This window comes from Argopecten irradians, chromosome 7 (genome assembly GCF_041381155.1).
Source record: "Argopecten irradians isolate NY chromosome 7, Ai_NY, whole genome shotgun sequence".
In the NCBI taxonomy this organism is placed as follows: domain Eukaryota; kingdom Metazoa; phylum Mollusca; class Bivalvia; order Pectinida; family Pectinidae; genus Argopecten; species Argopecten irradians.
This window is the reverse complement of record NC_091140.1, coordinates 18,757,989-18,780,431: the sequence shown is the minus strand read 5'-3', so window position 1 is coordinate 18,780,431 and position 22,443 is coordinate 18,757,989. Positions and strand designations below refer to the sequence as shown.

Here is a 22,443-nt window from a genome sequence, read left to right as displayed (position 1 = left end):
ATTTGAAAGAAATACATCTTGGAAAGAAAAAAATATCTCTTAACACGAACCACCAGCATCTTCATCTTCTGCAAAATCAATTTAATTTTGGAAAGTCTGGATTTATTTTGTTCATTTAAGAACATGCCAGGCTTATAGGCAGTGAAGGAAAGCCTTAGTGCCCAAAAGAAAACCATTGGCATATGGTCAGTAGATGGCAACTGTAGGTTTAAAACTTGCAGCCCTGAAGTACAGTAAGACTGATATTACTGGCTTTTGGAGAGGTAGTATACATATGTTGTATTTTCAATCTGTCAAAGACACAGGGAAGCAACCTTTTTATTTGAAAGAAATTTGGACAAATAATTCCCAGACTTAAACTATCATTTTTGTAGATTTGAGGTATATTTTGAAATATAAACAAATATTTATCAGCTCTAAAGAGCCCCGAGACATCGCTACAAAACAAGCTGTATACCGTACCAGCATAGCGTTTGTTGACCTATGTACTTTTCAGCTGTTATCACAAATTGTCATCCTCAAAATAAGTCATGACTTGAAATACCATACATGTATACAAAAAATATCTGAAGTGAGATAGATAAAGTAGTATTTTTTTTATCAAAAGTCATTCTTGATTGATTTTAAGGTGAATCTGTTAATCATTAATGTAAGAAAATATAGAAAAACCTTTAGCTAGCCTGGAGCTGAAAAATAGCTTTTAAAATATGTAATTAATATCAATATGAAGATTACTAAAGGGTTAAATTTTTTATTTTTAAAACCTGTTTCCCGTCGGTGTCCATGTACTATTAAATTCATTTTCTTCAAAGGATTAAAAACTTGTCCAAACAAATTTCTTCACATGAAATTTTTCTTACATGTCTAGTTTAACATCCTAAAAGCTGGAGTACCCAGAGAAAAACCACAAACCAACAGTCAGTACCTTACAACTGCTGCACATGGGTTTCGAACTTGTGACCCAGAAGTGGAAGGATCTAGTGGTTATATGATGGAACAATTTATCCTCCCTGTCAGTACCAGAATCCTCCATTGTTTTTTACAGCTTCAAACTAAACAAAATCTGGTATTTGGACAATAATCTAATATTCTAAAATGTTATTGATAGGTTTGTCACTTCATAAACCAGGGTAATGTTTTTTCTCCAAATAGAGAAAACCATCGCCTGCAATGTGAAGAACCAAATATGATTTTACTTTGGTAATTTTATGATTGCATTTTGTAAGGGGTGGGTAAATCATAAGACTTGTCAGACTTATGAGTCAGAATAAAGTCAGAGAAACCAGAAAATCATCACTGTCAGTGTTTTCTAACTTCCCGATGTGGGTTTCAGACACATATATAACCTTGAGGTTGAGGGCTAGCTACAAGTAATGTGTCGGGAGATCTTCAACAAGAGGGACAATGAAAGGTAGAAGCTTGATACATTATCTGCAAAAGACAAACAAACAAAATTCTACCTTTTAGTTGAGTTTCCAATTTATGCAAATGAACAGCTAGACTGTATGAAAAGTAATTTTTTTAAATACAATCATTAGGCTATATGTAAATTGACCTCGTATGACCTTGTTATTTAACACAGATGGCCTACAACAGAAGTTTTATAGTGACAGGCATCGAGGTGACATATCAGACAAGCTGCTACACTGAATAATTATAGACGCAATGATTGAAAATACATTGAAAGAAATAGTACCATCAGTTCCAATGATACTTCATATCCAGTGTACTATGTCATATAATTCTTTTTTTTTATCTCCGTATTGTTATTTTCAAAATCCATAAACAATCATATCATCTTTCTCTCATTTTATTATATTGGTTTATGATAACTTTTTTTGAAATATTCTGGGCAGGGATTTTAAATGTAATGTCCTGGCCCCAGGATCATGAAACACTCTTAGACTTAAGTTTTTGTTTAATCAATAAAAAGTGATGTAACTTTTTATAACATCATCTGTGATTGGCTAAGTCTTTAATCTTAAGACTGCTTTAGACTTAAGAACCTTTCATGGTCTTGGGGCCTGGACTTGTACACTGGATGTAAACTAGTTGAATAGACATTACCAATTTAGCAAATTAAATGTTTAAGATTTTAAGCAATTATTAATAATTCCATGCTTATCATGAGATCAAATGAAGTCTGCAGCACCTGATAAATTAATTCCATTACATATATGAGGATGAAAATTATGTTTAGAATAACCAGTAAGTAAAGAACAGATATACAATCACTCTTAAGTGCTTAACAAGAGGCCCAGAGGGCCTGTATCACTCACCTGGTTATTATAATGCCAATTAATGTTCTGAATAAAGGATCATTGGTTTTTTTTTCTGAAGGAATTTAAAGATTAACATCAAATTTCCCTATTGGGACAAACTCTGTTGCCCTTCCCCAAGGATCATTGTTTCTGGCCAAATTTGGTTACATTACATGCAGAACTCTATGACTAGCAGCGATTTAAAGGATTTACCTCTATTTCCCCTACTGTGCCCCGCCCCTCCTGCCCCTGGGGGGTCAGAGCCAAAATTAATACTAGCTCTGTTCCCATTCCCACAAGGATGTTTCAGGCCAAATTTGGTTACAATCCATGCAGAACTTTAGTACTAGTAGCGATTTAAAGGAAATGTTGATGGACAGACGGATGGACGGACGACGCGCCATGACATAAGCTTACCGGCCCTTTGGGCCAGGTGAGCTAAAAATGCAATTTCTGGGATTTTTTTAATTAAAACTTGTCTTTCAAAGTGAAATTTCTGGGAATTTGTACAATTTTTTTGTAATTACAAACGGCAATAAAACAAGAAAATAGGCAACAAATATCATAATCCAAAGGTTTCTTATGTTGAAAATTCAGATATAGGCCATATAGGCTTATTCAACATCAGAAACCTTCCAATTATTAATATCAGTATCCCTCTCTTTTGCATTGTTCTCTGATTGGCCGATACTACAATCACATGGTTAGTCACAGGACCAGTCATGGTTGCGGACAGAAAGAATAAGATTACAAATTGATGATTGACCAGGGAGAACTATCTGTATTGAGTTATTAACCTTATATTGACCACTGAGATATACAATCCATGTTCAATAGATTTATCTTTGACATCTGTCCCCACCCAGCAGGAACAGGCGACAGATGCACCCAAAACAATACCAAATCTTCTCCTCAATATATTCATTGAAATGTAAAATTAATTTATAGATAATTGAACAACCATATGGATCTCAGATCTGTCAACTACTTGAAATGTTTTGTAGAGTTAAGAAAACTGTTAGATACCAATATCATGTTAAACTCTCAAAAACATTGGCTTTAATTAGTATTACAAACTTCTGAGTATATGAAATAACAATCAAAACAATCCAATGCAAATACAAATGACCTATGACCTCATGGTAGCATGAAAAAGATACTGCCCCAATCAGATTTTTCAATGTTATAAGAAAATGATAATCACTTACCTTCAAAGTGTTGGTAAGTGATAGGGACCTCCCCTGCCCTGACAACCATCTTGTCGAATCATCAACATGGATGAATGGACTAGCAGGGTCTGTATGCTCTGGTCTGCAATTTTCAGAAAACATCATCAATTGATAAATCTTTAGTTTTATGTATTTTCTTCCTGTAATTATTGCAATTTTTTACAGTATATAATTATTTTACCTCAGTATAAGCTGTAGAGGCCTTTTTCTGATTTTAAATTTCAGGTTTTGTACATGAAGAAGCACTCCTGATTTCCTGGTAAAAAAAGCTGTGGCATATAATCTGGAATATACGTTATAATGATTTCTTAATCATGGCATTAAACAATGACACACCATGTTTGGAAAAGCAATCTTATTTTCAGTAATGGTGGGTTAAAGATATCATTTTGGTTACTCATGTACAATTCAATATGCAGATCTTTTACTGACTTTTGGACATCAAAAATCATTTAAACAGTCTTATATTTGTCATGTATATCTTAATCGGTTCATAATCCGGTTAGTAGTGTGTCCTTGTTATTATGTCAAGTGCTTGAGAGCCTCGGTTTGAGGAATAAATGATGCTGGACATCAGCCATATTGGTTGTTTTAATATGCTAGATTAGGCATACATAACAAAATTAATGATTTTTTTTCTGGGGATCAGATAATTTTAGCATTAAATTTAATACCACTCACTGTTTGTTAATTGTCAACTTTCCTCTGAACAAATTATACAGTTCATCAATAAATCTTATTCGTGTCCAGAAAAGAAGATTGAAATCTTTTTTCTTTACTATTTAAAAGATTTTATCATTTTAACTATTCATTAGAATTTTTTTCAGTATGAAAAGACAACACATATTCATCTTAATGAATTATTGATTTACTTTCCCTTTCATTTTTTCTTTTTCATCCTTGATAAATAATCCAGAAAGATTTCACAGCTGGTAGATATAGGGGAAAATCACAAAATTTCACTACAGAAAATCTAAAGATAATCAGTAAAATAACACTAAATATTGCATACATTAGATAGCATGATCAATTTTAATACTACGATTAATTGTCGATTATTTGAATTACCATTTTGGCTGAACAGGTGATAAGCACAAACCTACACACCTGTACAGGTATGTTCAGGGACTTCCAAATTGTAAGTATGGATTTGTTTTATAAGGTAATTATTTACTGAGCATGATCAAAAGGAGATGACTTGTGTTCAAAGGTATATCAGTCACAGGACCAGTCATGGTTGCGGACAGAAAGAATAAGATTACAAATTGATGATTGACCAGGGAGAACTATCTGTATTGAGTTATTAACCTTATATTGACCACTGAGATATACAATCCATGTTCAATAGATTTATCTTTGACATCTGTCCCCACCCAGCAGGAACAGGCGACAGATGCACCCAAAACAATACCAAATCTTCTCCTCAATATATTCATTGAAATGTAAAATTAATTTATAGATAATTGAACAACCATATGGATCTCAGATCTGTCAACTACTGAAATGTTTTGTAGAGTTAAGAAAACTGTTAAATACCAATATCATGTTAAACTCTCAAAAACATTGGCTTTAATTAGTATTACAAACTTCTGAGTATATGAAATAACAATCAAAACAATCCAATTCAAATACAAATGACCTATGACCTCATGGTAGCATGAAAAAGATACTGCCCCAATCAGATTTTTCAATGTTATAAGAAAATGATAATCACTTACCTTCAAAGTGTTGGTAAGTGATAGGGACCTCCCCTGCCCTGACAACCATCTTGTCGAATCATCAACATGGATGAATGGACTAGCAGGGTCTGTATGCTCTGGTCTGCAATTTTCAGAAAACATCATCAATTGATAAATCTTTAGTTTTATGTATTTTCTTCCTGTAATTATTGCAATTTTTTACAGTATATAATTATTTTACCTCAGTATAAGCTGTAGAGGCCTTTTTCTGATTTTAAATTTCAGGTTTTGTACATGAAGAAGCACTCCTGATTTCCTGGTAAAAAAGCTGTGGCATATAATCTGGAATATACGTTATTATGATTTCTTAATCATGGCATTAAACAATAACACACCATGTCTGGAAAAGCAATCTTATTTTCAGTAATGGTGGGTTAAAGATATCATTTTGGTTACTCATGTACAATTCAATATGCAAATCTTTTACTGACTTTTGGACATCAAAAATCATTCAAACAGTCTTATATTTGTCATGTATATCTTAATCGGTTCATAATCCGGTTAGTAGTGTGTCCTTGTTATTATGTCACATGCTCAAGAGCCTCGGTTTGAGGAATAAATGATGCTGGACCTCAGCCATGTTGGTTGTTTTAATATGCTAGAATAGGCATACATAACAATATTGATGATTTTTTTTCTGGGGATCAGATAATTTTAGCATTAAATTTAATACCACTCACTGTTTGTTAATTGTCAACTTTCCTCTGAACAAATTATACAGTTCATCAATAAATCTTATTCGTGTCCAGAAAAGAAGATTGAAATCTTTTTTCTTTACTATTTAAAAGATTTTATCATTTTAACTATTCATTGAAATTTCTTCAGTATGAAAAGACAACACATATTCATCTTATTGAATTATTGATTTACTTTCCCTTTCATTTTTTCTTTTTCATCCTTGATAAATAATCCAGAAAGATTTCACAGCTGGTAGATATAGGGGAAAATCACAAAATTTCACTACAGAAAATCTAAAGATAATCAGTAAAATAACACTAAATATTGCATACATTAGATAGCATGATCAATTTTAATACTACGATTAATTGTCGATTATTTGAATTACCATTTTGGCTGAACAGGTGATAAGCACAAACCTACACACCTGTACAGGTATGTTCAGGGACTTCCAAATTGTAAGTATGGATTTGTTTTATAAGGTAATTATTTACTGAGCATGATCAAAAGGAGATGACTTGTGTTCAAAGGTATATCAGGGACATGAAGGTGTAACGGACCCGCGTACCAGGTAACAAAGGCTTTATTTTACCTGTAACTACTATCTATTTGTGTGGCAGAAAGCCGCTCAATGTCCGCTCTGTTCAAAGTAACTTACTTAGGATATGGAAGTTTAATCGTGCACACGTTAAACTTCCTGATCCCGACGACCATGCTTTTCTTAGTCATCATCGCCAGCCACCCAGATCTTCCGTCCCCGCAATCCTTCCTCTAGATTTAAAATACAAAAAAAATATTCAATTAGCCGTGTCTTTCAACACAATGGTTTCATTAATTGTGTGCAATTTGAAAAACTAGACTTAGGTTCATATTCAATTTACAGCCATCTTGTAGTGTTAAGTTACAGTCGGTACCTACTGCATTGTTAATTCCATAATGTTTAATTGATTTATACTATTTCCTATTATTCAGTTTTAATAGCGATCTTTCGTAGCTTCAGACAAGTTGTAATTCTATATCAAATTTACAACACAATGACGGACTACAAGAGCAATATTGTCCACATCACACTTGCTAATTGAAATTGACAAATTTTAGATGACATTTTATATTTTGTCATCATCTATCAAGGTCAAACTGCTAAAAGTACATGACAGGAAACTGACGATTCCCAACCCTAAATATTGAGTTTTAAGTTGTTATTCTCATCCTAAATATCGAGCACAAAGTCATTATTGTATTACCATCTGACAAGAAGGATTTGTCATCTAGTCACCTGACCAATTTTCTCTCTTTAATAATGTTACTGAAATCTCAGAAATTACCTGAAAATGTCATAAGACTTTATTGAAGAATTTCATATATATGTTTCTAAAGTAAACCAATGTAAAACAACAATACTTCAGAAGATAAAATTGCATAGATGAATGCATAGCTGAATCAATATAGGATTTGGCTAGTATTTTCTCTCCTGTTAAGATTTCTAATTGACAGCAATAAACAGTAATTTTCAATGTTCATTATAATTAAATGTTCATTAAATGGCACACTGGAAAACTATATGAATCATCCTTGAGTTATTCAAATGTTATCAATGAAATTCCAGTGCCCTTAAGTACACAAAGTCAATACAGAGTAAATACGCTGATCAGTGATGTTCGAGTCATCAATCACGATGTAATAATTACATAATATTTGTACAGAACCTTAGCTCATTACAAATTAGCTTAATGTAATTAATTTCCGACTTTGGTTTTCAGATTAGAACAGTCTGACATGTGTATGCTATCAGCTTATCTGAGGAGGAATTCCCCTAGATATTTTTAGCAAACAAGGGAAATCTCTGTGACTATACATAGAGCAGAAGTGCTTTGTTTACACTTGTCTCCTCTCTATGGTTGTACAACACCTGGAATGTGATTTTACATAAGATGTACACAAACCATCAGGACCATCACACCTTCCTGTAGACTCAGACAGCCTTCTTGTTAACACTACAACATAGACCACACATCTGACCTAATGGCATTGATTATCTCCCTTTATCATCTTTTTAATTAACTTTGTATTTGTACTTTTTCATTTACATGTTTAACGTGACCAGACAATCTACATGCTCATCACACAAGAATTTAAATCAGCAGTCTTTTTCTGTATTTTTTTTTTAAGACTGAAATTTGAGGCTAGTCCTTCAGACTTTAATTTTACTTCATTATAGAAGAAACATTATTAAATCAGTATAAATATTGTATGAATTTTTATTTTCTAAAAAAAAGATAAATTATTAATTAAGTCGTGATAATACTTTTTCATGTTTTACTCAAATGACTATAGTTATCATCATAAGAAATGTATCGGACAAGGTAAAGTACATTTTATGAGGAATGTACAAGTCATCTCAAAAAGGATATTTCTTTTTAATTTTCCAAACTTCATAATAGAGATTTGGGTTCCAAATCAAGATAAATTTAATGTATCAAATACACAAACATCAATATGTTTCATAAAAGATCAAAACAATTTGTTGAAGCTATAATTTAATAACGTAGATGTCAATAAGACCAAGGGTGATTTTAGAGTTTAATAAACAGATTGGCTATTGATAACATCTTCATTAAAATGTAAAGCTATTTAGCAAGTCAAGTACCCCCAATAACAATCTTTTATGTCAACTTCTAATTAAAGTAAATTATTGGACCTTTTACCTGAGCCCAAACAACGCACAAATATTCATTCCATTGAACCCTTAAAATAGCGTTAGTCACTTCTCCCAAATTTTGCTTCGGGTTAAAGGGTCTGTATGAAAAGGAATGATAGGGGTACATATGTTTAACTCTAAGCCCCTTCTGACCACATCTCCTTGAAAGGGCCTAATTTAAATCCTTTGCCCTCCCTTCTAATCTCGGACAATTCAGGTCTAAGGCGTCCAGGTGTGGTGCAGCTAATCAAGATTGAAGCTGAAGAATCATGGATGTCAATATTCAAAATTGGACAAGAACTTTTAACAAGAGAACTTTTCAGACCATTCCACCCATGATAAAGTCATTATAAAGACTGAGAGACCACCAACAGGTGTGCGTTTGAATAATTAGTTGTCGTAGCTAATTAACACGTCCAGAAAATGTCACTTCCTCTCCGGTATCCAACATGGCTCATATTAAACTGGCTACACATCCAGATGCATGACTTTCTGGTCTAGACATAGATCAGATTCGTAATGAAAGATTGACGATTCTTTTTGGAATCAAAAGCATGTCCTCCTTTCCACACAATCAATTAGAATCGGGCAGATATTAAAATAACCAAGGAAGAGATGATTCTATGGTTTATTACAATGCAAAATTAACAAGGAAGGTTAAGCTTAGCTATAAATATGAAATGAGTTACACAATAAAATCTGGATTGAATGTTCATGGAGGCAGTGGTCATTATTCTGCCCATTCTAAATCTTCTACTCATAGAAATTTTAAAGGACTCAATGAATTTCTGAGAATGGGTCACTTTAATTCTGTGGTGCCCACTGTTTTTTTGCGATGTATATGTAGATGTGTGGAAACAGCCCACGGAAATTGGTTGTAGATTAATTATTGCAGTTAGGAAATAATTAAATATGAAGGTCGAAATTTCTTCAATTCTTTTATTGCCCATTGACAGTGCATTATTTGAGATTTTCCTCATCTTTGATATGTTTCTTTACAAATAGATTCTATTCTTCTAAGGCAAGGGAAAGGGAAGGCAACAAATCTTCACAATACATAAATCTAAATCTTTGATTATACACATACTAATGTACTTACTCCTGTTGAATATGACTCGGAAAAATAAATCGACATTAATACATAAGTTATATAAATAATTAATCATATTTATCTCTACCCTTGAAAAATGACAATACATAACTCAATGCAATGTCTTAAATTCTAAAAAATAAAGATCTTAATCCTGAAAGTAGATACCTCAAGTTTAAATCTTTATCAGCTAAAAAAGTGAATATGAAACTCTCTATATATATATATACACCAGTATGTGAATATATTTTTACAAGACAAATAAAAAACACATTATAAACTAATTTATCTTGTTGAGAAAACAACAGAAAATTAGAATTGTAAATCAGTTTATATATACTCCTGAAACATAAGGTCAAAATATACAAAGAATACCTCCAAGTGAGAAAAGGAAATAAATAAATCATTTATCTTTATCGTATTACAAATATCAACAGAGCCATAATTCTGATAGAATAAACTATAATCATCATGACCTGTCAACCATAGAAACGAATCCAAGATTTTAGGGGTCGTAAATGATTCACATGCGACAGAATCCCCCGCACACACAAATGATTATTTTATATATTCAAAACACATTAGAATATAAACCGCTGACAATCCCATAAAGCTGCATTAATAATGCGGAGTGGTTTTGATAACAAGACCGCGTCAACAATGGTCAGAAAAGGGTCATTGGGCTTCTACTGTCCGGCCTTTCAGCATGTTCGCTCACCCGCATCTGCAGGTACATACGCTACATGGACATCTAATTTAGAGCACAAGCTGTGAACGACAACTAACAATTGCTGTACAATCGTTTTATTTTATCTCAATGGAAAATATAATTTCTTTTTTTGAAATCAAATTTTCCTCACATATTTCTGTAAGGAAGAAGGAGTGAAAATGATTGATTTTGATACTATATATTGACACAGGTTAAGAGAATGTGAACTGTTCCAGATTTTTGGAAATATTTTATTGCATTTATGAGTGCATGATGAAGTATGGGAATGAGATCTTTTCATCAAAATAACAATATCAGTATTTTATAATATTGAGAAAAGCAATATTGATGGTGATAGATATTTAGTACAAATTTAAATTCACTGACATTTTTGAGTGTGTTAGTATAGTCTGATTTTTCAAAACTATTAGTACATATACCAATACCAGATAATCAAAAAGAATTCATACACTTTTTCAACATCAATAACTAAATTACGTATAATATATCATGTAATGAGAAAATGACCTTAAATCAAAGTTGCTCCACCGCTGACAAATGGTATTTTTTCACTATCAAAAACAGGAGTAGACGATTTAGTATTTTTCTTCAGTTACAAAAGTTACTTTTACACTTTACACCATTAAATTTGAGCTTACCACCATTGAAAAAGTTTGAGCTTCTAATTTTACTTCAAGTTAAAAACATGAAAAATAATTAATTGCATCCCGAAAAAATTCTGTGTCACTATATCCTATATGAAATGAAGTACTGATTGTGCATGCAGCAAAGGCGAAATAAATGATTTTATATTATTTTTTTTAATTAGACATATATTTACTCGATTAAACACCAATTATTGTTCAAATGATGAATATCATTTATGCTCTGTTGGCGATGGAACATCTTTAATGTTAAATACGTTATAAAATGTTATTTTTACCATAATGGTTTTTACTGGTTTTATTTCATATAAAAAAAAATGATAAAAATGAATTGTTTTATGATACTGTACCTATGTTGGAAGATCTAACATCTTCTATCATTTAAGTCTTAACTCAATATTCAGCCCGACATGATGAAAAAACCACTTCATTCAGTCTGCTTCTGAAACTAATAAAAGACACAAATTAAAACTATGAAATATCATTTCATATGATTCTCCATGTTAAGTTGAAATTACTTTAAAAATTACAGGCATTTGTTAAAATAACATTAGTTTTGTCAAGGATTTATAAGAGAGAAGGATTCGTGACTGTCTCTTTACATAAACCGGGAATAAAAACCGTTTTTCTCAACAAATACTTGTCTTATCGAGTCAAACGAAACACCAATGTAAAGTTTATTAAATTTCACAACGTTTATAACTTGTTTTAAGGACGGAGTATTTAGAGGATATGTCTTAAATTTTCGTTAAAAAAATACGACAGCTCATGAAATGACGGCCCGCTTCAGAAAGTAAGACGGTAACCCTCGCACCCGCAAGCTACATCAAAGGTTGCGCCGGCGGATATCAGAGGAAAATCAGTCGTCGCTCAACATCACGGTCAGTGCACAAACACAAAAGCTCCTGCCTTGTACTTCCCCAAAACCCCGTGTGACTTATTCTTCTCATATACGTCCTTGGTATTGTTTTTGCGTTTTAATGTTGTTCTGATTTCCCGACTTATATGATGGTGTTCCAAGGGAGGTAATCCTTGCAAAATAAATGTTTGTGTGTGATAATCTGTGATTGAAATCACCAAGGATCTCATATACGTCCTTGAAATCACATATCATTAGCCTTTAATATATTTCTTAATAGTTCTACAAGCATGAATGCATACACACGTACGCTTTGACCAGAGAGATAGCCTACCTTTCCAGAGACATCTTCTGATCTTGCTAACTCTAAAACGTGTTCATGAATTTACCACGTGCTGTTTTGATAAAAAAAAAACATAGGATGCTCTTCAAAGTAGGTTTGATGAAACAAGTGATGTGCAGTACTCATTTATAATACTGTACTAGAAAAACATACATACTAGGGACATGTAAATATATGTTCTGACTGTACGCACAGAGTCAAGTCGACTGTACGTACGCACAGAGTCAAGTCACCTTGTTTACCTTTCTGTCGTAAGGATCTTGGTGAAATATTTCCCGCCACATAAGACATCACTTAGCCAATCAAATAGCTTCTTTTATCTATTTCCAATTAAATTATCGTTTGCTTGTTTCTCAAAATCAGTGAATTGCAACATAAAGACACATACAAAACGCACTAATTCCGTTCCCACTCACTAATAAGGTTATCGTAAGTTTGTAGATCCATTTATATTCAATATCTACGTAATTGTCGAGATGATAATGTGTTGACTACTAAGATATATATTTTTTGATATCTAATCCATTGCCGGTATTAAACAAGAGGCCCAGAGGGCTTGTATCGCTCACCTGGTTTGTAATGTCAAGTAATGTTCTGAATACAGGTTCATTGTTCTTTCCCGAAGGCAAATTGAATATTTACCTCTTCTTAACCCATTGGGCACCACCCCTCCTGCCTCCGGGGGTCAGAGCCAAAATTTATACAAACTCCGTTCCCCATCTCCAAAGAAAGTTTTTGGCCAAATTTTGTTTCAATTCATGCAGAAGTCTATGACTAGTACTGATTTAAAGGATTTACCTCTATTTCCCCTATTGGGCCACGCCCCTCCTGCCCCCGGGTGGGATCAGAGCCAAAATTTATACAAGCTCTCAGCCTCTGTTCCCTTTCCCCCAAGATGTTCCTGCATGGTAAAGTTTGGTTACATTCGATGCAGAAATCTATGACTAGTAGTGATTTAAAATATTAACTTCTATATCCCCTATTGGGCCACGTCCCTCATGCCCCACGGGGGTCAGAGCCAATATTTATCCAAAGTCTGTTCCCCTTCACCTGAGGATGTTTTAGGCCAAATTTGGTTTCAATCCATGCAGAACTCTAGGACTAGTAGCGATTTATAGGATTTAACTCTATTTCTCCTATTGCCCCCAGCCCCTCCTGCTCCTGGGGGTCGGAGCCAAAATTTATACAAACTCTGTTCCTCTTCCCCCAAGGATGTTTCTGGCCAAATTTGGTTTCAATCCATGCAGAACACTAGGACTATTAGTGATTTATATGATTAAGCTCTATTTCCCCTATTAGGCCACGCCCCTCCTGCCCCTGGGGGATCAGAGCCAAAATTTATACAAACTCTGTTCCTCTATCCCGAAGACTGGTTTCTGGCCAAATTTGGTTTCAATCTATGCAGAATTCTAGGACAGGTAGCGATTGATAGGATTTACCTCTTTTCCCCCTATTGGGCCCCGCCCCTCCTGCGCCCGGGAGGTCAGAGCCAAAATTTATAAAAACTCTTTTCCCCTTCCCCCAAAAATGTTTCTGGCCAAATTTGGTCTGACAAAAAAGCAGCTAGTTGTAAAAATTTCTAGGCTTTGTAGCACGATGAAATTGAAAACCCAATTCAAAAACAATGTTCCCGGAGATGACTGGTGGCGAGGATTCAAAAGCAGGCATCCAGAGATCGTCCTGAGAAAACCAGAAAAGCTAAGTACAACAAGGTCACGGATAATGAATGGAGTAGTGGTTTCAGCCTATTTCACAAAATTGGGTGAAATCATTACAGAGCATAACTTAACATCAGACTGCGTCTGGAACTGTGACGAAACAGGGAAACAATTCGAGCATAATCCTGTTTCAGTGGTTGCAAGAAATGGAGCTCGAACCGTTTCTGGACGGACAGGGAACTCTCGGGAAAATGTCACCATCATGGCAACGGTCAATGCGTCTGGAAACAAGCTACCACCCTTATGCATAGTAAAAGGCAAAACACTGTCAGAGCTGTCGAATCCTTTGCAACTTTGGATGCACCAACAGGGACCGTGTGGGCATACCAACAGAAAGCGTGGATGTGCGACATCCTAGGAACCATGTGGTTCAAGGAAGTTTTTCTGAAACATTGTGGACCAAAAAGGCCACAGTTGCTTATCCTTGATTCCCATGGCTCACATGAAGTCTTGGAGCTCCTTGAGGAGGCTATGAAGGAAAACATAATAATATTAGCAATGCCGCCGCACACCAGCCACTATCTCCAGCCCCTTGACAAGAGTGTGTTTGGGCCGTTTTCGAAGGCTTATAACAGATCATGCTCCGAATTCATGGCTGAACACCCAGACTATACAATAAACAAAACAACATGGCCACGGATTTTCAAAGCTTCGTGGGATGCAGCACTAACAAGGGAAAATATCCAGAGTGGGTTTCGGACCACAGGCATTTGGCCGTTCAATCCGTCAGCCATTCCCGAGTATGCTTATGCTCCAGCGGAAGCATTTGAAACCACACATGATGTACCGAACGACATACAAACAGTCAATGAGCTGCCAACTGTTCTTGACACATCACTGGATATCCTTGCTGATGCAGCATCAGCAGCCATTGCTGATGACGTTTCGGAGGTACCGTCTTTGGAAACGGCCATTGCACTTCCGGACAGATCCATGGATACATCCCTAGACATCCTAGCTGAGGCTGCTTCGTCAGCGATATCCCCGAGCAACTTGCATCATGTTGTGACCAATACAGATCTGGAGATACCAGATGCTGATGTTCCGACCTTGCTTCAAGCTCTGGGTAATGGTAATTTCACTCTTACAGACAACACCTGGAATTGGAACACCGATTTAGATGCTATTTTCGATCTTCCAAAGTCTGCGAAAAAAAAGAACAATTCTACGTCTGCCATTACAAGTCATAGACTTTTAACCAGTAGTGAAATCATTGAAGGAAAAAGGCTTAAACTGGAGGCAAAACAGCAGAAAGAAAGGGAAAAGGCAGAAAGGAAAGCTAAGCAAGAAGAAAAAAAAAGAAAATAAAAACGAATCGCGTGTAGAGGTTGAATAAAGTAAAAACTGCTAAACCGCTTGTGTTAGAGACCAATACAAATATATGTCTGTAACGGTTTTTTCTTTTTCTTTTTACGGCATATCATGTAATATTAACAGTTATGGTCAATTAAGGACTGAAGAGGTGGGGGAGGGAGCCGGAGAACACAGAAAGTTCCTGTCAAATCGAAACTCAGAAGTTAAAGAATGGTGGCAATAACATCTTATAAATAATTGCAGTTGAATATTATGTTCTATTTTGTTCTAGTATTGTTTCGGCATAGCCACGATTGCTGGATCTTTTGTGCATGCGCAACTTCCACTCAGTAAAGTCAATCAAGGATTTATAAGTGAGAAGGATTTGACACTACCTCTTTACATTACTAAACAGCACACGAGACGACAAAAAACCGGGAATAAAACCCATTTATTCTCAACAAATACATGTCTAATCGAGTCAAATAAAACACAAACGTAAAGCTTAATAAATGTCACGGTGTCTACTTGTTTTAATGACGGGAGATTTAGAAGAAATATCTGAAATTTTCATCTCATGAAATGATGACCCGCATCTGAAATTTTCAAAAACTTTAGACAGCTTAAAAAACTCTCTCTCATCTTCTAAAATGTAAACGTCAACTATGTTTTTAACCCTATTTATTTCTATGTGGCTATTTTCTTTTTTTCTGCAAGTAGTGTATGCTAATTGTGGATAATTATTTATTTTTATTTAATACATTGTTTTTCTTCAATTATTCTCATTAAGATTTTAAATTTTCACGGCACTAAATTTGCGCACTCACCCAAGGTATCAAAATAGTCGGAACATCGACTGGGGATACCCAAATTGCAGAAGTAAAACGGTAACACTCGCATACTTGTTTTGACACACTGGCAACACTTTACACATCATTTGTCGATCTCTGAGTAAACTCTGACAATACGAGAAAAGGTTCGAAACACGCAATATGTTAACATTTGGTCATTGTTTTAATTTACAATTATTATATATATATATTTTTTTTTTTTGTCTGCAGAACAGAGAAAATGTCTTAGTTCAACAAGTCGGTCGAAGTTCCCCACACCACGGTCGAAATTACACCAATCACAGTAACGGACGAACTTTTGCATGTCAGTTCGATATTTTCGGGCTTTTCCCTTGATACACGTATGGAGAATCATGCGGGATACATTCCTTAACATTAGACAGGAAGAAGTGTACCGAACGTGTACACTGCAGAGTCAGCACGCCATTGTTTGTTAGTGAAAGGCAGTATCGGTCGAAGCCTTACCCTAGTAGTGATTTACAGGATTAAGCGACGCAGTGGTAGAAGCACAGCTGTGTTTGGCTAGGCGATTGGGTGCCGTAGATCGTGAGTTCGAGACCCGGATAGTGCACGAGTCAATAAATTGTCATGCTTTGTTAAATTGTGTTTCTTTGATATTTTGTATCAATACCAATAGAACTAAACAGATGTACATAAACTACATGCCGTGTAATATACAGTAACTTAAATCTCAACTGATGTTGTCTGTATTGTCAATAATAGGCAGGGGGTGGGGGTGGTTATGTATATATTTAGGGTTTTCCTATGAATATACACAGTGTGGGTAATTATTTATCATATAAACGACGCAAAATATAAAAAGAAAGCATCTCTAGCAGTATCATAAATTTATAGTTTATTAAAACGACGAAATAAAAAAAAACCAACATTGATACAATATATACACTTAAATATTTTGTGGATTGGGATACTAGATAGTAATGGAAATAAACATTTCAAGTGTCAATGACAAAATATATTATAATGGTATTTAATATCCAGATCATACATATATATATTTGAAATCTGAGTCATCAAATTTTACTGTAATGAATTTGTTCTTCAAACACAAACTAGAACTGTCCTCCAGGAGGAGGTCAACTAATTAATCCAGTACAGTTTAGCAAAAAATAGTCTATTGACTTGAAAACAAAACATGAAATGAAAACTAGAGGAATCTATTTTTGAAATATAAGGGGGATCTTGACACAAACATAAAGTTCTGCATTTTTTTATAATTATCTTCAAAAAGTGTTCGAATTTGGATAGGTCATGTTAAACTTATGTAGTGAGTTGCAGAGATACAATCATTTAGAATAATGAGACCTTTCATATACATACAACATGTACATCATGTAAGCACAGATAGATTCAGTGTCAGTAAAAATTGAAAGCACTACAATATTTAAATGTAGGTTGTCTGATCATACAAATAAGTCCACTGAATCTTATACATCCTTTATACTGAATATGCATTTACATGTAATCCAAATTATGTTGTTTTTTTTCTGATGGGAAGTGACACTTGAGCAGAAATATAAACAAATTTTCTCCATTCACTTGTTCCTCCAAAAGTCGCTGATACTGATAACTGTGCTGTAAAGGCCCACTACATATACCTTTTCAAAAATTAAAGGTTTCTTGAAAAAACTTATATAGATGTACGTATTGTTGGGAAATTTGTTCTAAATTCGCTGACGTTATATGTCATCTGACTGAAAAATATATGTATGTTCATATGAATAAATAAATAAATTAAGGATTGTGGCGAAAAAATTGCTTCAATCTACATATGCAATGTAAAGTACTGTGACATTAATATAACCGACGTCATATATCACCTTTTTTTTTTTTAAAAATTAGGTTTTGTTCAGAAACATGTATCATAATTACATGTACATCAAAGTACTTCTGAAAAATCAATTTCATTATTAATTTTTAAAATATAGATTGTGCGTATCATTAAGACAGTTTCTCAAATTTCGAGAAAAATTAATTATTAAAAATTAAAATGTGCATCGGCCGGGAATCGAACCCGGGCCTCCCGCGTGGCAGGCGAGAATTCTACCACTGAACCACCGATGCTTCATATCCGATGGCGAGATATTTTTGACCCCAAGTCCACAGCGTAGTACAGGGACGTGGTAATAAGGAGCTGTCTGCATGATTTACTGTATCTTTTAGAAGTCAATTTTAATATTTTTATACATGTACATACATTATATAATGGGTATATTTGGCAGGTATTCAATGTTTATAGTATGACGCCTGTGTATATTAACATTTGGCTAATACATGGTTACCGTGACGTTTAAGGAATACATTTTGATTTTGTTGAGGTTATGAGGGTATAATGATAATGGAGCATAACTCGATAACCTTTCTAGTATTATCATTATCAGTGTATAATGATAGTACAACACGTTACGGGAATAGTCGCTGGCGTAGCAACGTGGGGTCATGACCCCACTTTTGGTGGGAACATATATATGCATGACTCAATTCCGTTCAACTGTTCAATCGAATTAGTTGACGATGACGGGAGAGAAAAAAATATTGGTATTTAAAAAAAATATGCAACTGTCGCCTGAATAGATAACATTCGTTTACGTGAAAAACTTTAAATATAAGGAATATATTTTTATTTTGTTGAGGTTATGCGGGTATGATGATAATGGAACCCGTGTAAATTTTATGTAACCCGTCGCTTAATATTCCTCAATATTTCGTAACACCCCCCTCGCGCGTCCCGCACCCACAGGAGAGCGACGAAGGCGCGAGATTTTGGTTTTTGTGGGGTCCTAGGGTTCGCCCCTCCCCCGAGAAAAAAATATTTCGATTTTGTATTTTGATGATTTTTAAGCGTTCTTAACATGATATTTTTTTTATTTAAAGTTACCTGCATTTAGAAATGATAATTGTGAGTGTAGGCATACCGGGTACCATTATACAACCCAGCTCGATCTGAACATATCGGATTCACGCCATCGGCACTCAAAATAATAATGAATTGATTGTCTTGATGAGACATATAAACAAAGTAATCTATTAAGAAGTTTTTTTGAAATAGTATAGTCCCTTGATTGACATTTTTAGTTTTGTCCGTCATCGTCCGTCGTCCGCCGTCCGTCCGCCGTCCGCAGTGCGCCGTCCGCCGTTCGCCTTGCGTTAACTTTTCACATTTTGAACTTCTTCTCAAGTTCAACCCCGTGCGATTTGACTGAAACTTGCATGAAATGATCCTGACATGGTCCCGACAAAGTGTTGTTATTTTTCGGGTCGATCCGAAATCCAAGATGGCCGACACAGCCCCATCTTGAAAATACATTCTGAACTTCTTCTCAAGTTCTACTGGTGCGAATTGGCTGAAACTTGCATGAAATGATCCTACCATGGTCCCGACAAAGTGTTGTTATTTTTCGATTTGATCCGAAATCTAAGATGGCCGCCACAGCCGGCATCTTGAAAACACATTTTGAACTTCATCTCAAGTTTACCGGTGCGATTTGGCTGAAACCTGCATGAAAGGAACCTAACATGGTCCCGACAAAGTGTTGTTATTTTTTGTGTATATCTGAAATCCAAGATGGCCGCCATTGCCGCCATCTTGAAAACACATTTTGAGCTTCTTCTCAAGTTCTACCGGCGCGATTTGGCTGAAACTTGCATGAAATGATCCTGACATGGTCCCGACAAAGTGTTCTTACATCTCTGGTTGATCCCAAATCGAAGATGGCTACCTTGACACTGTATCTAATTAATTTCCTATATGATTATTGCCAAGGTAGTCAGATGACCGTTAAGGCCCTTGGGCCTCTTGTTTCTTTCAAATGTACATTTTTAGAACATTTCACTCGTCGAAAATGGGGGGGGGGGGGGGAGGGCAAAAAAGACAAGTTTGTTCCCCCCGTCCTGCCCCCCTCCCCCCTGCTTTTTATGCCCCTGCCATTCGTACGTCAATGATGGAGCATCTTTAAGGAATATTGATGAAACTGGTCCCTGTAAATGCTTTCATTTGGGGAATTTAAAGCTACTTATGACGCTAATGACCGACACATGGTTTTCATTGTGACGCAATTCAAACTATGACGTCATAGTTGACGAAGCTATATAGCAACGGAATGGGAGGTTAGGCAGAGCGATGAATCCGGCAATGTACGGACGCCCTCAGGGCTTCCTAAAGCGATGGCCCGGAAATTCATCCATCGCACTTTGTGGCGATTCCAACGAGGACTTCCAATCGGAAGAGTTTGGGTCTCCGTGGGAAATCAATAGCAGAGATCCTTCCTATTGGAACTACGAAAAAGACTGCTTCAGAGTCGACCGGAACCAGTTTGAAACAAATGAATTTTCGTCCTCTTCGCCCGATAATTTCTTCACTGCAGACTCGTGGCGTCAACGTGAAGAACAGAAGAAGCAGCCACTATCACCGGGAATACCTTATGAAGATCCTTTAAGTAAACTAAAAGTCAAAGGACGTAGTGTCGGTGCAGACGAGGATAAATACGATGATTTACTCGATGCTGACAAAAGAACCAGAAGTTCACAAGGTGGGAAATTATGTGGAACGCAGAATTACTACAAACTCGACCCAGCTGAATGTGATGCGGACTACGCATCGCTCTGCATCAGTGGGCAGAAGGCTGGTACCAAGTCAACCATGAATGAGGACACTGGAATGGGTATAGCAACATCAATTGTGGTCGGAGGAGAACGAGAGTTTCTGTTTTCTTTTGGTAAATGCGGAAGAGTTGCAGTAATGACCCCTATTACAGAAGTCTCTTCGCAGTGTGGAACTCCATACAGAATTTTATTAAGCCCTTCACTCTCCGAAGAGAGTTTGTCCCCAGTCAGCAGTATATCCTGCGAATCTGCATACAACCGCCACCTAGCGAGGCGCGATTTCCATTCTTGTGACCAATACATCAAGCATTATTCCACTCCACGAGGACGCGTGTCGTACAAACTCGAGGTCCATTCTTCGTCGCAGTTGGAGAAGGACAGTGTTTATGACTACGAAGGTAGATTGAAGAAAAGCGTATCGGCGGTAACATCCAAAGACCCATTGGTCGACCAATTGGAACGTCTGTCCATTCTGCCAGAAAGAACGAGAGCTGCATATAACTTACCTAAAACTCCCGTGACGGAATTTGGAATCCCCGGTCTGTCAGTGTCCACGGCAACACTAACCAATAGATACAGTATCAAAAAAATTGAGGACAGGCCTTTGAATATGTTCGCTTATAAGTCCCTCCCACCACTGTATCCAACATATCACCTAGATAAAAGCGCGCGTGCGGCGATGAATCGATCCAAAAGTGTTTATGGGCTAAAATACAACACGGGGAAATCCAGGGAGAACTCCAATGTAGATGTGAGCAAAGATACGAAGGACAACCAAACCGAGAATGGTCAGTCTAGATGTACTCCGAGAAGGAAATCTGAATCCGATCTCAAGTCACTTAGAGCAAGACTACCACCATTGCGGAAATCCTCCAAAAGAAAGACATCCAAAACTACTATGAAGAAGACAACTAAATCTAAATGGTCAAAGAAGCGAAGTAGGGATATGAAGAGTGCCAATGATTATCCGTCACCTTGGCAGAATTCTCCACGTGACATCAGTGTCTGTAGTGAAATAGAGACAGTGATTGGGGAGAAATTGGAACACAGTTTTGACCCCATGGAACCGGAACCGGAACCAGATGGTAATTTACAAAGCTCTAGTTTGATCCTGATGCGCTCGCGTGCAAATTCCACCAAATCAAAGACAAACTGCCCATATATGTCACAGAGTGTGTCGAAAGGTAGCATTGCGAAAAAGGCAAAGCGGAAACGCGGAATCAAGAACAAAAAGAAAAATGAACGTAATGCAAAAAATGATTGAAAATATGAAAACAGTTTTACATAATTGTACATGTATCAATTGTTGAAGGATATTGTGAAAACTGATTTTTTATAGCAGTCCGTGTTTAAGATGCCCGTATATTAAAAAACACGAAAACATATTTTGTGCAATTTCATGTAAATGTAATTTGGAAGAAATAATATTATGAAAATTAAATGTATGTAAAATAAAAAATGTCTTCAAAATATCTGATACCATTCTCGACGCCTTTTTGTTGCCAATGCTCTTAGTGAAGTAGTCCGCTAAACCTACCCACTATACTATTATAGTTTTTCGTTTTGTTTTTAAGTTTATCGGACTATTAGTGAAACCAACATCTTCAATCCAATTAAAATTAGACTTGTAATATCGTTTCACCATGATGCTATTCGATATGACCCTATATTTGTATAATTAAATTAT

The 22,443-nt window shown here is 35.6% G+C and overlaps 1 protein-coding gene, 1 long non-coding RNA gene and 1 pseudogene across 2 annotated transcripts in view; 1 reads left to right on the top strand and 2 right to left on the bottom strand.

The window, feature by feature from the left end:
- The window catches only part of LOC138327765 (protocadherin gamma-B7-like), a 56,020-nt gene extending 52,455 nt beyond the window's left edge, over positions 1-3,565 (bottom strand). Inside the window, exon 1 of the mRNA XM_069274118.1 lies at positions 3,470-3,565. The gene's annotated coding sequence lies outside the window, so the exon portion shown is untranslated. The remainder of the gene's footprint in view (positions 1-3,469) is intronic.
- Positions 3,566-5,200: 1,635 nt separating this feature from the next.
- Positions 5,201-12,069, bottom strand: LOC138326840 (uncharacterized). Its single transcript, XR_011208959.1, has 3 exons — positions 11,420-12,069; positions 6,566-6,678; positions 5,201-5,311 (listed from the first exon to the last, which is right to left on the bottom strand). It is a non-coding gene; the product is annotated as an uncharacterized lncRNA (long non-coding RNA).
- Positions 12,070-13,798: 1,729 nt separating this feature from the next.
- Positions 13,799-15,297, top strand: LOC138327059 (uncharacterized; annotated as a pseudogene).
- Positions 15,298-22,443: the final 7,146 nt, after the last annotated feature.